The sequence below is a fragment of the Canis lupus genome, chromosome 1, assembly GCF_048164855.1.
Source record: "Canis lupus baileyi chromosome 1, mCanLup2.hap1, whole genome shotgun sequence".
NCBI lineage: Eukaryota > Metazoa > Chordata > Mammalia > Carnivora > Canidae > Canis > Canis lupus.
The window spans coordinates 100,849,025-100,864,934 of NC_132838.1; the positions used below are offsets into that span (position 1 = coordinate 100,849,025).

Consider the following 15,910-nt stretch of genomic DNA (forward strand, 5'->3'; position numbering starts at 1 on the left):
TTATTTATTTATTTATTCATGATAGAAAGAAAGGCAGAGACACAGGCAGAGGGAGAAGCAGGCTCCATGCCTGATGCCCGACGTGGGACTCGATCCCGGGACTCCAGGATCACGCCCTGGGCCAAAGGCAGATGCCAAACCGCCAAGCCACCCAGGGATCTCCATTGGGCTGCCTCTTACTTAAAGTAATGATCTAGTGTTTAAGAATCAACATAGCACTTTGATCCAGTGTTTAAGAATCAACATAGTGCTTTGCGCAGTGGCAGTATCCCAGCCAATGAGGTTTATCCGAGGCACGATTATTGCTGAGAATCAACATGGCAACAAAATAAAGCGTGGCAGAAAACAGCAGTTGTTAGGAATCCTGGTTCCCTCAGAAGAGAGGACCTTTTGATTTTCATAATTAAGGGAATAACTAAGTCAATCTGAAGCATAAAGAGGTATTTGGTGAGGTACAGAACCTCTGTCCTGGGCTGATTACACAGGAAGGAAAAAGAAATGTGGGGGATCCCTGTGTGGCTCAGCGATTGACGGCCTACCTTCCACCGGGGGCGTGGTTCTGGAGTCTCGAGGTCCGGTCCTGTGTTGGGCTCCCTGCATGGAGCCTGCTTCTCCCTCTGCCTGTGTCTCTGCCTCTCTCTCCTTGTCTCTCATGAATAAATAAATAAAATGGTTTTTAAAAAAGAAATGTGGTAGGACTTCAGCATGGCAGCAGTAGCACTGGTGGTGGCTACAGTGACGGCCTGGCCCTGGGCGGGCAGAGTTGGAGGTGGTGGCGATTGCTCTCCCTAGGGGCCGTCAGGAGCTCAGCGGGGACGGAGCCATCCAGTGCCAGCACCTTTCGGGTTCTGGGACAGCAGCGGCAGCGGCGTTCAGGTTCTAAATGGCTTCTAAGAAGTTGGGTGGAGATTTTCATGGGACTTTCAGTTACTTTGATGATGTCCCATTTAAGATAGGAGACAAATTCAAAACACCAGCTAAAGTTGGTCTACCTATTGGCTTCTCCTTGCCTGATTGTTTGCAGGTGATCAGAGAAGTACAGTATGACTTCTCCTTGGAAAAGAAAACTATTGAGTGGGCTGAAGATATTAAGAAAATCCAAGAAGCCCAGAACGCAAGGCTGAGGAAGTAGAAGCTAAAGTGAATTCTAAGAGTGGCCCAGAGGGTGACAGCAAAATGAGCTTCTCCAAGACTCACAGTACAGCCACAATGCCACCTCCTATTAATCCCATCCTTGCCAGCTTACAGCACAACAACATCCTCGCCCCGACTCGGATCAGCAGCAGTGCCACGAAACAGAAAGTTTTCAGCCCACCCCACACAAAGGCAGATTTCAATCCTGCTGACTTTGAGTGTGAAGAAGATACATTTGATAATCTGGAGTTAAAAACTACTGATGAGAAGGAAGAGCTGAGAAACATTCTGGTAGAAACCACTGGACCCATTATGGCTCAGTTATTAGACAATAATTTGCCCAGAGATGGCTCTAGGTCTGTGTTACAGGATGAGAAGGTCCTGGCATCCCTGGAGCAGGCGACCTTGGATATCAAGCCTCTTCACAAACCTAATGGCTTTATAACCTTACCACAGTTGGGCAACTGTAAAAAGATGTCTCTGTCTTCTAAAGTGTCCCTCCCCCCGTTCCTGCAGTAACCAATATCAAATCCCTGTCCTTCCCCAAACTTGACTCTGATGACAGCAATCAGAAGACAGCCAAGCTCGCAAGCACTTTCCATAGCACATCCTGCCTCTGCAATGGCACCTTCCAGAATTCTCTGAAGCCTTCCACCCAAAGCAGTGCCAGTGAGCTCAATGGGCATCATACTCTTGGGCTTTCAGCTTTGAACTTGGACAGTGGCACAGAGGTGCCAACCCTGAATCCCTCAGATCTGATCTCCCAGATGCCTTCCCTCTTTGTCTTATCTGTGTGCACAGAAGAATCATCACCTCTAAATACAGGTCCCACGGTCATACCTCCTAATTTCTCAATGTCACAAGTGCCCAATGCTCCCAGCTGTCCCCAGGCCTATTCAGAACTGCAGGCACTGTCCCCCAGTGAGCAGCAGTGTGTGGAAACAGTGGTCAACATGGGCTACTCATATGAGTGTGTCCTGAGAGCCATGAAGAAGAAAGGAGAGAATATTGAGCAGATTCTCGACTGTCTCTTTGCACATGGACAGCTTTGTGAGAAGGGCTTCGACCCTCTTTTAGTGGAAGAAGCTCTGGAAATGCACCAGTGTTCAGAGGAAACGATGAAGGAGTTTCTTCAGTTAATGAGCAAATTAAAGGAAATGGGCTTTGAACTGAAAGACATTAAGGAAGTTCTGCTACTACACAACAATGACCAGGACAATGCTCTCGAAGACCTTATGGCTTGGGCAGGAGCCAGCTGAGACCAGGCTCTGCGTAGGCCCTGCCCTGGAACCACCCCTGCAGGAGGCGCTGAGGAGCCCATGTGGGGAACGAGAGGGGGGCACACGTCCCGATTTTCTTTTGGGGGTGGAAGGTCAGGTGTGGAGACTGTGCTTGCCAGTCTCTGAGCTGGGGAGAAAGTAGGAAAGATTGGGGCATGTGAATGCCTCTAGCACTGCCCTGGCTTCTTCCATGTTAAACGTATTTGTATTTTGAGAAGTGTCCTTCCCACCTCGGCCTTCCAGAGAAACCTCCCTGGTCCTTCTGGAGTCTGTACGTCCTTAGCTGAAATCTGGCCCAGCTGCCAAAAGGAGGCAGGGAGAAGTGGTCGGAGGGCCAGACTCAGTGCTGCTTTAGGGCTAGATGCTTCCCTCCCCTGCACCGGTGGACTGAACTCTTAATCCAAGTTGAGTGCAATTGAAAGGTTCTTCCAGGGTGTTTTTTTTTTTCTTCTTCTTCTCTTAACAAAGTCTCTTATTGTTAACACTGGTTCTGCAACGTCTCTGAGGTGCAAAGAATGCCCTTTCCACGTGGGGCACTGAGTTTGCCTCTTCTGCTAGGCAGGTACCATGCTTCCCTGCCCCAGCCTGTTTCTTTTGGCTTGGTTTGGACCACAGTCTTCTGCTACCCAGGATTTTAGAGCCCCCTAAGAAACAGTCATCAGTTTAAGAAATCATTGGCCCCTTCCCAGCACACTGAGTGGAGGAGAAACAGGCTGCAGTATAGTAGCCCAGCACTAACTCCACCTCGGTTCTCTTTGGAGAATGGCCTCTTCCCTCCAGCCCCCTGCTCTAGGATGACACGAGTAACACCTAGTCATAGAAATCAGTCTCTTTCGTTTGTTTTATATTCTGTTGTACATCATTAAAGATCTAAATACAAAGGATATACAGTCTTGATGAATCTAAAGTAATTTGCTAACTATTTTGATTCTTCAGAAAACTAATAAAAATCTAAAAGTTAAAAAAAAAAAAAAGAAATGTGGAGAGTGAATGAAAGTTGAAAGCATCAGGAGGAACCCTGGATGGAATATGAGTAATTATCAGAGAGACGCAAGATTTCAGACATCTGTCCTTCCATAATGCCTTTTACTAAAAATTATTTTCACTGGGGAGGTATCAGTGTCCTCAGGAAACGAAGAGGTATTAAAAGCATTACTCCAGGCATGAGAGGAAGGTGAGTGTGGTTATGGAAGGGCAACATGTGGCAAAGATACTTTTGGTGTTGGAACTGCTCCAGAACCTACCACGATGATAAAATTGTATAAAACTTAATACAGAAGCAAATGAGTACAACTAAAACTGGGGAAATGTGAGTAGGATTAGTGGATCCTATGACAGTCAGTTTCTAGTTGTGACATTTACTATAGTTTTGAGAAATGTTACCATTGGGGGGAAATTAGATAAAGTGTTCAAGCCACCATTCCCTATTCTTTCTTACAAATGCATGAGAATCTATAGTCATTTTCTTTAAAAAAAAAAAAAAGATTTTATTTATTTATTCATGAGAAACACAGAGAGGAGAGAGAGAGAGGCAGAGACACAGGCAGAGGGAGAAGCAGGCTCCATGCAGGGAGCCTGATGTGGCACTCCATCCCAGGTCTCCAGGATCACTCCCTGCCTAAAGGCTGAAGGTGGCGCTAAAATGCTGAGCCCCCTGGCTGCCCTACAGTCATTTTCAATAAGAATTTCAATTAAAAAAAAAAAACAAAAAACACACAAGGACCCCCTTGTGGAGGTCCTTCCCCACAGCCTGAAATATGTCATAATCTACTATTGGATATCTTTGGCCTTAGGGGAAGACTGCTGCATAAGGAAGAAGCCCAGAGGCCAGAATAAGCTTGAGCTCATAGATGTGTGACTAGGATGTGATATGAAAAGAGGACATGAGTTTATGGGCAGACATGGAGAGTGTGTGATTCTGACAAGGGCCATGAATGTGAGGAGGTCATGAGGGTCTGGAGCAGAGGCAGGTCTCCATTGTCCTGCATGTAGAACTGGTCTGAACTCTACTGGAGTCCTGAGAGTTGAGGTAAAGGGAATAGTTATCTAGAGTGATATGTTCCCCAGAAGCTGTGAATCCTTTCACCTATGTGAGAGCTCTATAACAGCTGTGGTCCTGGAAAACCTGCAGATACATTGCAGCGCTCCCTCTAGTCCTGTTGCAAGGTGGTGGATCCAGGGTCTAACTAGGATCATGACCTGTACTGTCACATACCTTACACTTTCAGTGGAGCCTATAGTGACTGAGGTCTGTGTGTGGATCCAGAGGGTTGGGAGCTACATGATCAATCAATTAAGAACTGAGCTGTTAAAAAAAAAAAAAAGAAAGAAAAAAGAGAACTGAGCTGTAAATGTGGTTGTTACATGCCAATGGGTGGAACAAATGGGCAAGGGAGCATATAGCAACTGGTGGGATCATAATAAATGGCCTTAGAATTCTTGACATATCATAGAGAGGGCCAGGATACTGCTTACTCATGCTTTGGGAGAGGGAGGAGGGGAGGTTTCCTTAAGAATCCACCCCATCTTGACCCCTGGTAAGTCAGCTGCTTTGGGAGGTATTGCTAAGATCGAAAATCTGTAAAGCCACTTTTATTCTATATAAATGGCTCCATCCTTTATCATCCTTTATCATGAGCTCTCACCACCCTGCAGGTCTGTACCTGAACACAGTCCTTGTATGCCTGGCTTATTTTACGGTGTGTGTATGATTTTTGAAAATTTTCCATGGAAATATACATGCTGAAAAAATAAGTGTACAGCTTAAAATGTTCACTTTGAGTCTTTCATTTAACATTATGCTTGAGGTATTTACCCATATTGTTTTGTGTACTTGTAGTTCATTTACTTTTATTGATGTTTAGTATTTCATCATGTGAATAAGCCACAATTCATCTGTTCCCCAGTTTTTTAGACATTTGGTTAGTGTCCAGTCTTGGGTTGTTATGAAGCATGTTACTGAGAATGTATGAACACATTATTTTGGTTATACACCTATGAGTGAAATTGTGTCATAGAGTGAATAGAGGGTCAGTTTTAGTAGACTTGTGCCTGGCCAATTTTAATATTTACGTGCTACCACTTTTAACTCTTTTTCCCTCTAAGGATTCAAATATTTTCTACCTTTTCCCCTCCAGCGTGGGAAACAAAGGCCAAAATTGAAACATCAAGTCAGGATGTTGTTGGGGTGGAACCTTCTAATGTCATGAAAACGGGAAGATTCATGAGGGATGATACCTGTTTATATTAGGAAAAATCTGAGAATGTGAGGAACAGGTAGAAATGCTTCATAAAACCCTAAGAAGGGCAGCCTGGGAGGTTTAGCGCTGCCTTCAGCCCAGGGCGTGATCCTGGAGACATGGGATCGAGTGCCACATCAGGCTCCCTGCGTGGAGCCTGCTTCTTCCTCTGCCTGTGTCTCTGCCTCTTTCTCTCTCTCTCTCTCTCTCTCTCTCTCTCTCTGTGTGTGTGTGTCTTGTGAATAAATAAATAAATAAAATCTTAAAAAAAATAAAAACCCTAAGAAGCACTTCAGGCAAACAGCATCCACCCAAAAGAACATGAAGCTCAGGTGAAAGGCTTGGTACAGGTTGTGAATATGGAGCATGAGTCTCTGCTCAGTCTATGCTCCATCTGGAAAAGGTCCTGTAGCAAAGGCTTTTCTGAACATGACTCAGATGTTAAGCATTCCTGTTACATATGTAATTGTTGAAAAGCTGTGAAGGTCACACACTTGATGAAACTGACTATAGAACAGCCATCAGCCAAGCTGGTTAACTTAGCCACCTTGGTGGAAATCTAACAGGAGATGAGTCCTCCAGATGTCCCCAAACTGGTGATTTTACAACCACTCTGCACCTCTTAGTGAATAGGATGTAATTTTCAGAGAAAGACAGCCATGCAAAGGGATAGGCTATGAGAAGGAATTTGATCAGGGTGCATGCTCTCATGAGAAGAGGAGAAATAACTCAAGATGAATGCTATGACTGCAATTAATGTGGACAGTCCCTCAAACAAAAATCTCACTTCCTTGGGCACCAGAGGACTCATACTGGAGAGAGACTTTATACCTGTATGATTGTGGAAAGTCCTTCTCTAAGAATTATATCCTGGCTGTGTATCAAAGAATCCATACAGAGAAAAATTTTATAATTGTGAAGACATTCATTGCCAGCTCTTGCCTTTATCAAGCACAAGAGGACCCACACAGGAGAGAAGCCCCGTGAATGCAACCAGTGTGGGAAGTCTTTCAACCACTACTCTTCCCTTGTTTTGCATCACAGAATTCATATTGGAGAAAAACCATATAGATGTAGAGTGAGAAAAAATCCTAGTGTTTCCCACTTTATTGTCCATCTAAGAATTCACACAGGAGAGAAGTTCTATGTATGTACAAGAGTGTGGAAAGACCTGTATTAATATCTCATGCTTTATTAAACATGTGAGAAGTCTCACCAGTGAGAGATCCTATAAATGTATGGATGTGGAAAATCCTTCAACTGCAATAGTCACCTCATTGTGCATTAAAAAAAAAATCACTGGAGCACCTGGCTGGCTCAGTTGGTAGAACACACAGCTCTTGATCTCAGGGCTGTAAGTTTGGGCCCCATATTGGGTGTAGAGATTACTTAAAAATAAAATCTTGGGGAAAAAATCATTCTGGAGAGAAACCGTGTGAGTGTAAAAGGCATGGGAAAACTTTGAGAGCTCTTAACCTCATCCAGTACCAGAATATTCCTGCTAGTGAGAAAGAAACCCCATGGCTGTAACCAATGTCAGAAACTTTAGGAATATCACTGGTCTCATTTGATACCAGAGGACTCATACTGGTAAGAAGCCCTAGAAGAACAGTCAGTGTGGCAAAGCTTTTTGGAGCAGCTGCTGTCTGGCCAATCACTAGAAGATACATTCTCAGGAGACCCTGTATCAGTGTTTCAAACATGGGGACATTTTCCAGAATAGCTCTGCTCTTGTTAGACACCAGAGTTAGCACACTAGAAAGACACTTGTGGGGACTCAATGAATGTGACAGTGGCTCTGTCAGATTCTCTTTACTTAATCAGTGTCAGAGACTTCATATTGAAGAGAAGTTCTTTGAAAATAATAGAGTTCATCCTTAACTCCTTGGAACAAACTTTCGAGACATTGTGTCTATATAAGAAATTCAGATAATTCTTTTGCTATGTTTATTTTTATTTATATATATTTAAAATTTTATTTATTCATGAAAGACACAGAGAGAGAGAGAGAGAGAGAGAGAGAGGCAGAGACACAGGCAGAGGGAGAAGCAGGCTCCACACAGGGAGCCCAACATGGGACTCAATCTCGGAACTCCAGGATCTTGCCCTGGTCCAAAGGCAGGCACCAAACCACTGAGCCACCCAGGGATTCCCGCTATGTTTATTTTTAAATTTGAATTCTTGCCTCTCTTTGTATCAGAAGATTTGGCTAATATGCTGAGTTTGAAGTTTTGGTAAGATCTCTTGCCAAAACTCTTGAGTAAAAAGAATGAGTTTTTGAATGAGTAATAATATTGAAAAGTACTTTAAGTCGATGCTAGTCTTTATATGATAACTCATACCTGAGACAAAGAGCAAACATATACTCTCGGTAGGAAAGCTTCCAGTTGGAGATCTGATCTGATCTTCCAGAGTCCTGCTGTCTGATAGAAATATAATGTGTGTGTGTGGGGAGGAAGTAATATAATGTGAGCCACGTATATAAGTTCAATTTTTTTAGTGGCCACATTTCTGAAAAGTGACTAGGAACATGAACAGGTGAAGTTAGTGTCAATAACATTTTATTCTACCCACCTATATCCCAAATACTATCATTTAAACATAATGACATTGCTACATTTCAGATTCTCTGTAACTGCCCATCTGGTGACTACTTCATTGGGCAGCACAACTAATGGGTCAGAGAATGAGTTCTGGAGAAACCACCCTTATAGTACATTTGTCCCATTACAAATCCACAATCAAGTTTTTAACACAATTGTAGAAAAAGCATGTGCCTGGAAGTTAGTCCTTACACAGAATCTTTTTTTTTTTTTGTATATTTTTTTATTGGAGTTCTATTTGCCAACATATAGTATAACACCCAGTGCTCATCCCGTCAAGTTCCCCCCTCAGTGCCCATTACCCAGTCACCCCATTCTCCCACTCACCTCCCCTTCCACTACCCCTTGTTCATTTCCCAGAGTTAGGAGTCTCTCATGTTCATGACACAGAATCTGAAAGAGTATACTGTATTTAATTTATTTTCGTGTACATGTTCTTGGGGTGCCTGGGTGGCTCAGTCAGTTAAGTGCCTGCCTTAGGTCAGGTCATGTTCCCGGATTCCCAGGATGGAGCCCTGCATCAGTCTCCCCGCTCAGCGGTCTGCTTCTCCCTCTCCCTCTGCTCCTCCCCTGGCTCATGCTCTGTCTCTCTCTCAAATAAATACATAACATCTTTAAAAATAACATACATGTTTTCACATTTTGACATCTCAAATATCAGGGTAATCAATGGCATGCTATAGTTTCATTAGCAGCCTTTTTTTCTTTCTTTTTTTTTAAAGCTTATTTATTCATTAGAGACACAGAGAGAGGCACAGAGACACAAGCAGAGGGAGAAGCAGGCTCCCTGTAGGGAGCCTGATGTGGAACTCGATCCCAGGACTCCGGGATCACGCCCTGAGCTGAAGGCAGGCGCTCAACTGCTGAGCCACCCAGGCATCCCATGAATAAATAAAATCTTTAAAAAAAAGAAGAAATATGTGCACTATTTTGTGCGTGTGCATGTGTGCACTTTGGGCCTTTTATTTATAAAAGAAAACCCTGTGCCTGACAATAAATAGGTATTCATTTAAGTAGAAAATCCTTGGCTTCTCAGAAGCCCTGTACAAGAAACCCGGCCTCAGTTAAAGAAAAATTCTATGAAATTGCATGAAAACACTGGACCAGGCATATGTGAGCATTAATGTCTTGGTTAAGAGAGCATTTTTTTACTTCAGTCAGACTTGGGTTCCTCATGGGTTTACACCTCAATAGCTGTGTAATCTTAGGTGAATTATTGAACCTCATTGTGCCTTACTTCCTCACATTTAAATGTGGACAACCCTTCCCTCAGGATTAAGAGAAGTGAGGTGTGGAGAGTGCCCGGGATATAAGTGTTCAGTGTGTACTGGTTGCTTCTGCCCTCTTGCTCCTACCCTTGTAGTTGCTATTATTGTTGCTGCTCTTGTTGATGATATTTTGTTATTGTTGCTTTTGTTGTTGTTGCTCTTAATGATTATGACATTGGTGTTACTCTCCTCTGACTCAGGAGACTGAAAGAGAAGGGACACCAGCAGCCTTCCCAATATCATCAGTAGCTCATAGATGGCATTGCTTCCCAAACTCTAGTGTGCATGATTGGCTAAAAGCCTCCAGAACTGGGCAGAGTTGAAGAAGCTAGCTGGGAGAGCACTAGAGGACAAGAGGGCTAGACTCTCTAAGATGTGGCTGATGGCAGCTGGAGTGTGTATGAATGCCTGACCCGAGTGGACACAGGGCTCTAGGCACTGAAAAGATGAGGTCTTGGTGGGTTGAACATTAGGTATGTGTGCCCCAGAGTAATGGCGTATATTGAGATGAGAAGGAAGATGTTGCCCAGTGTTCTTTCCATTGTGGTACATCTCCATCCCACAGAGTTTGGGAAAGAAGCTAGTCTTGTTTGGACAATTCTATGCTCATAAATTCAACAAGTTAGGTAAAGTGGCCCAATTTCTTAAAAGATAGACTATCAAAACTCACTCTACAAACAAACTGAATAGGCCTATATCTATCAAAGTAGTTGTGTTTCTTAAAAGATTTTATTTATTTATTTTGAATGAGAGACAGCTCACAAGCAAGGGGGAGGGGCAAAGAGAAAAGGAGAAGTAGACTACCTGCTAAGCAGAGAGCCTGACTCGGGGCTTGATCCCGGGACCCCAGGATCCCAGGATCATGACCCAAGCCGAATACAGATGCTTAACTGACTAAGCTACTCAAGCACCCTGAGGTAGTCTTATTTTTTTTTTTTTCAAAACAAAGTCCAGGCCCTGATAATTTTTTTTCCTGATAATTATTTTTTTTTAATTTTTATTTATTTATGATAGTCACAGAGAGAGAAAGAGAGAGAGGCAGAGACATAGGCAGAGGGAGAAGCAGGCTCCATGCACCGGGAGCCTGATGTGGGATTCGATCCCGGGTCTCCAGGATCGCGCCCTGGGCCAAAGGCAGGCGCCAAACCGCTGCGCCACCCAGGGATCCCTGATAATTATTTTTGATGAATTCTATCCAACACTTAAGGAAGAAATGATGCCAATTCCACACTTTTCAGAAAATAAAGGATGAAACACTTCCTGATTGATTTTATAAGGTCAGCATTACCTGGATACTAAAACCAGACAATGGGAAGAGAACTACAGAGTAATAGTCTTTTGTCAATGCAAATACAAATATGCTTAATAAAATATAAGCAAATTGAATTCTGTAATATATAAGAGCAACAATGGGATCCCTGGGTGGCACAGCGGTTTGGCGCCTGCCTTTGGCCCAGGGCGCAATCCTGGAGACCCGGGATCGAGTCCCACGTCAGGCTCCCGGTGCCTGGAGCCTGCTTCTCCCTCTGCCTGTGTCTCTGCCTCTCTCTCTCTCTCTCTCTCTCTGTATGACTATCATAAATAAATAATAAAAAAAAGAATTAAAAAAAAAAAAGAGCAACAATGCAACATGACCAGGGGGTTTATCCTGGAAATGCAAGGCTGTTTCAATATTTGAAAACCAGTCAATTTGAAAACCAGTCAATATAACCCGTCATATTGACAGAGTAAAGAACAAAAAATACATGATCTTACAAATAGCTGCAGACAGAGCATTTGATAAAATTAATTATCCTTTCCTGATAACAATAGCAAACTAGGAATAATGAGGAACTTCTTTAATCTGAAAAGGGCATATGTAAATAACGTATAGCCAACATCATAATGGTGAACCACAGATAAGGATGACAGCTCTCTGCTACTGCTATTTGAATCATACTGGAAGTCCTACCCAATCCAATTAGGCAAGAAAAAATACAAAAAGCCTACAAACTGCAATTTTCATCAAACTCTCAGCAAGACATAGATGAAAGAAATAAAATAAGTCATACAATAAACTTGTAGACATAGACAAGCTTACTCCAATATTTATATGGGAAAGCACTAGACTTAGAATAGAAAAAGATTGTTCCAAAAATAACTTTTGACAAAGAAGAAAAGTGAGAGGAATAACTGATGTTAAGTCTTATTATTCAAGTACAGTAACCAAAAGTTTGTGGTTTTATTTTATTTATTTTATTTATTTTTAAAGAGTTTATTTATTTATTAATGAGAGACACAGGCAGAAGGAGAAGCAGGCTCCATGCAGGGAGCCCGATGCAGGACTTGATCCCGGGACTCCAGGATCACGCCCTGAGCCGAAGGCAGACATTCAACTGCTGAGCCATCCAGGCGTCCCAAGTTTGTGGTTTTAGCTGACACATAGGTCAATGGAACAGAATAGGAAACCCAAAAAAAGACCCACAAAGACATGCTCAACTGATTTTTGACAAATGTGCAAAGCTAGGATAGCCTTTTTATTTATTTTTTAAAAGATTTTATTAATTTCTTTGAGAGAGAAAACGAGTAAGGGAGTGGCAGAGGGAGAGGCAGGAGAAGCAGACTCCCTGCCTGACACAGGTCAATCCCAGGACCCCAGGATCATGACCCAAGCCAAAGCAGATACTTAACTGATGGAGCTACCCAGGTGCCCCAAGGATAGCCTTCTTAATGAATGGTGTTGGAGCAGTTGGGTATCTATTATATAACAAAACATATTTGGTTGTCCACTCCTAGAGGAAATCCCTAGAATTTCCTTAGTGATAGGAGTGTCTTTTTTTTTTTTTAAGATTTTATTTATTTATTTATTCATGAGAGGTACACAGAGAGAGGCAGAGACACAGGCAGAGGAAAAATCAGGCTCCTTGCAGGGAGTCCAATGCGGGACTTGACCCCAGGACAGGGATCATGCCCCGAACCAAAGGCAGATGCCCAACCACTGAGCCACTCAGGCATCCCAGGAGTGTCTTGTTATTCATAAAGAGCCCCTTTTGACCATACCTGAGTTTATGCTAATAAGGTGATTTAGGTTAGGTCCCCTGGATAGCTTCAGGATGGGTAATGGTCACTAGAAAGAAGGTGGGAACTTTCAGCTCCACACCCTGACCTCAGAGAGGGAAGGTGGGCTGAAGATTTGTTTATAAGAAGTCGTAAACAAGGAGATTCAGAGAGCTTCCTGACTGGTCAACACATTGATGTGCTGAGAGGGAGGCATTCCTAGAGAATGCAAAGGAGATTTGTGTAAACCATCCCCCTCCCAAACCTTGCCCTATGTATTTCTTCCTTTTGGATATTCCTAAGTTACATCCTTTATTGCTAAATTGGTAAGCATAAATGTTTTCTTAAGTTCTGTGAGTTATTCTAGTGAATTCTCAAGCCTGAGGTAGGGTCTGGGGATCCACTAAATTTGTAGTCAGTGAGCAGAAGTGTGTGTAGGCTATGGCCGGCATCTGGAGTGGGAATAGTCTTGTGTGCCTAAGCCCTTGACCTGTGGAGTTTGCCCTAATTCTAGGTAGTCTCAGAATTGAATTATTGGACATCCAGAAGGGTTGGAGAATTGGGTGGTGTTGGAAGAATCCTACACATTTGGTGTTAGAATTAGTGTCAGAAGAAAGATGCCTGGGGTGCTAGGGTGGCTCAGTCAGTTACATGTCTGCTTTCAGCTTGGGTCATGATTCCAGGGTACTGGGATCGAACCCCACATGGGGCTCCCTGCTTGGCAGGGAACCTAGTTCTATCTTTCTCTGGTACTCCCCCTGCTTGTGCTCTTTCTAATAAATAAATAAAATCTTAAAAAAAAAAAAGATGCCCAACATTCATAGGAAAAAAAATGAACTTCAACATTAATTTCACCTCTTCACAAAAATTAAGTGAAAATTGATGATTAAGTTACATATAAAAACACTCTAAAATTTTTAGAAAAAGGGGTGCCTGGGTGGCTCAGTCAGTTAAGTGTCTGCCTTTGGCATAGATCATGATCCGGTCATTCTGGAATCAAGCCTCACGTTGGGCTCTCCACTGAACCTGGAGCCTGCTTCTGTCTCTTCCTCTCCCTCTGCCACTGTCCTCCCACTGATATTTTCCTTCTCTCAAATAAATAAAAAATTTTAAAAACTTTCAGAAAAAATATAAGAGGAAATCCTTGTGGTTAAGTAATGTTCTTAAACTTGCTACAAAAAGATCCATTAAAGGAAAAAGTGACAAACTGAACATCATTTCAATTAAAATCCTTTGCTCTGCTAACAGCTCTGTTATGGGAATTAAAAGACAAACTACAGACTGGGAGAAAAACTTGCAAAACATGTATCTGACAAAGAATGCATCTAGAATATATAAATATCTCTCAAAACTCAACAGGTTTTTTTAAACAAAAATATGGGCAAAAGACTTGAACAGATGTTTTACTGCAGAGGATATATAGATGGAGAATATGGAAATATGTGCAACATTATTGATCATTAGAGAAATGCAAATTAAAATCACAATGAGATGTAATTACATATCTACCAGAATGGCTAAAATTTAAAAAATATGGGGGCACCTTGCTGACTTGGTAGGTGCAGTATGCAACTCTTGATCTTAGGGTTTTAAGTTCTACCCCCATGTTTGATGTAGAGATTACTTAAAAAAATAAAACAATAACACCAAATGGTAGTAGGAATGGAGAAACATGTTCACAGATACATGGCTGCTGGGAATATAAAATAGTTACTACTACTTTGGAAGAGAGCATGATAGTATCTTACTACACTAAATATCTGCTTATCATATAACTAAGCAGTTGCACTCTTGGTCACTTATCTGAGAGAAATGAAGACTTATGAAGGTTCACACACGAACATTTATACTAATGCTCATTGCAGCTTTATTTGTAATAGCAAAATACTGGAAACAATGAAAATGTCCTTTAGTGGGTGAATATTTGAGCAAACTGTGGTGTATCAAAACCATTGAATACTACTTGGTAATAAAAAGGAATGAATTCCTATGAATGTTGGGCATCTTTTTTAAGATTTTATTTATTTATTGAAACGACTTGAATGGATCTCAAAGGAATTATGTTCAGTGAAAAAAAGCAAATCTCAAAAGGCTGCCTACCCTGAGATTGTGTTTACGTGACATTCTGGAAAGTATAAACCTATAGCCATGGAAAACATCAGTGGTTGCCAGGGCTGTGGGTGGGAGAGAGGAGTATCAGGAAGGAGTTTGTTCTACAGTGGATCTGTTCTGTTTTGTGTTGGTGGTTGTACAAGTTAAAATTCATAGAACTGAATACCCCAAAATGTGAGTAGTGTTGTATTTAAATAAAATACATAAAATGACCTGTTCAGATAAAGGTTTTAAAAAATCACTTTGCACAGGGGAACCTGGGTGGCTCAGACAGGTAAGCTTCCACTCTTGATTTCAGCTCAGGTCATGCATGATCTCAGGATCCGGAGATGGAGACTGGGGAAAGGCTCCATCCTGGACAGGGAGCCTGCTAAAGATTCTCTTTCCCTCTCGGTCTGCCCCTCTTACCTCTCTCTAATTAAACAAAAGTCAGTTTGCACAAATGGTCAGTCTTATAAACTGTTATCTAGAAAATTCTGGAATGGGAAGCAGCGTCCTAGCCCTTGCCCTGCTTGTCCATCTAATGAAGAAGTGACATGTATTCTGGGCTTCTGAGCTCATCAGTCACCCCAGTTGCTTCTCTGTTACATTTTCCTCCATTTTAGCGACTCCTGAAGCCGCCAGCTTGGCTAGTCTTCCAATTCTATCAGTCCCTGGATATGCAGACCCCGTCTCTCTCTCTCTCTCTCTCTCTCTCTCAGCGAATCAGCGTCTCTGTGTCTATGTCTCGGGCCTCCGTTTCCAGAGACACTACTGTTGATCTCAGGCTCTGAATCCCATCTCTGCTGTCTCCACGTTTCTGCTGCTCATCTTCTCTATCTTCATCTCTGGGTCCTCTTATCTCAAGGTCTCCCGTCTTTGGGCCTCTATCTTTGTTTCCCAATTGTGGGTCTACCTATTTCAGAATGTCCCTGACCCTGTCGCTGTCCCTAGGTCTCTATCCACGTCTGAGCCTCCTTGTCTCTGGACCTCCCCTTCCTCCGTGCCTCTGTCGGCCTCCCCTTGTGTCTTTCCCCTCCTCTGATACTCTGGAACTCTTGGTCTCCTTATCCCTATCTCTCCATATTTGGGTATGCACGGTCCTGGGGTCTCGCGTTTCTGTCACTCCCTGTCTCCGCGTCGTCCTGTCTCTCCTGGTCTCTGGTTCTCAGAGCAGTATTCTTCCCTGCGTTATCAAGGCTCGATAATGACGCAGGCGCACGGGAGGCCTAGGTGCAGAGCGAGCTAGTTCCGCCTCT

At 42.8% G+C, this 15,910-nt stretch overlaps 2 pseudogenes; both read left to right on the forward strand.

The window, feature by feature from the left end:
• The first annotated feature begins 248 nt into the window (after positions 1–248).
• On the forward strand, positions 249–309 carry LOC140609125 (U4 spliceosomal RNA; annotated as a pseudogene).
• A 489-nt stretch (positions 310–798) lies between these two features.
• LOC140626440 (ubiquitin-associated protein 1 pseudogene) lies at positions 799–3,298 on the forward strand (annotated as a pseudogene).
• Positions 3,299–15,910: the final 12,612 nt, after the last annotated feature.